We start from the raw sequence: 1,027 nt of genomic DNA on the forward strand, positions 1-1,027 counted from the left end.
AGTTTTTCAAACCAACTTGGGATGACTAAGGAGGACATGATGGTTCTCATTGAAGCATCATCAGAAAACCCTTGTAGTCTTTACTCTTCTGTCTGATATAGCCCTCGGGCAGAAAAGGTTTACAAGTTATGCAGCCTGCCAGCTGATTTGCATAAAGTTGGGACAATTGTAACCCGTGATAATGATATTTACATAGCAGGGGGTCAGTTGCCCCTGAAAAACACAAAAACAAACACAGTAAGACAGGGAAACTGCAGATCACCTTCTGAACTGTGAATTGCTTTTACTGGTGTGATGCCCAACAAAGTACCTGGTTTCCAAAGATGCAGATGCTCTTCATCCTCACAAAGCCACTTTTGGTTTGCTGTGAAGGCTGTATCTATGCAATTGGAGGAGACAGTGTTGGTGGAGAACCTAATCTAGGGCTATAGAAAGATACCACACTGAGAAGGATGAGTGGACAGTGGGGAGCCCCTTCCCGTGTGCTTGGCAGTGGAGAGCAGCCGTTGTGGTTCATGAGTGCATTTATGTGATGACATTGAACCTCATGTACTGTTACTCTCAGAGGTCTGACTCGTGGGTAGAGATGGCCGTGGGGCAGACTAGCAGATCTTTTGCTTCAGCTGCAGCTTTTGGTGATAAAATTTTCTCTATTGGGGGGTTGCATATTGCTACTAGTTCAGTGCTAGGAGTCCTCTCTGGCACTGTAGATGGTCTTCAGTAACTGGAACTATATGATGTGAATAAAAATAAATGGCAGCCAACATCCCTGCTAAAAGGTACTCTGATCCCTGTGTAAGAGCTGTTGTGATTTCAAATTCCCTTTGTGTGTTTATGCGAGAAACCCATTTAAATGAACGAGCTAAATATGTCACCTGCCAGTATGATTTGGTACTTGATCAGTGGTCTCTGCAGCGGCACATATCTGAACATGTATATTCCACACTTTCTTCATCCATTCTTCCATTGAAGGACATCTAGGTTGTTTCCAGGTTCTGGCTATTACAAATAATGCTGCTATGAACAT

The 1,027-nt window shown here is 43.5% G+C and overlaps 1 pseudogene; it reads left to right on the forward strand.

Moving 5' to 3' along the window:
• LOC101983335 overlaps positions 1–1,027 on the forward strand; it is a 15,497-nt pseudogene that overhangs the window by 4,907 nt on the left and 9,563 nt on the right.

The sequence above is a fragment of the Microtus ochrogaster genome, unplaced genomic scaffold (assembly GCF_000317375.1).
Source record: "Microtus ochrogaster isolate Prairie Vole_2 unplaced genomic scaffold, MicOch1.0 UNK142, whole genome shotgun sequence".
Lineage (NCBI taxonomy): Eukaryota > Metazoa > Chordata > Mammalia > Rodentia > Cricetidae > Microtus > Microtus ochrogaster.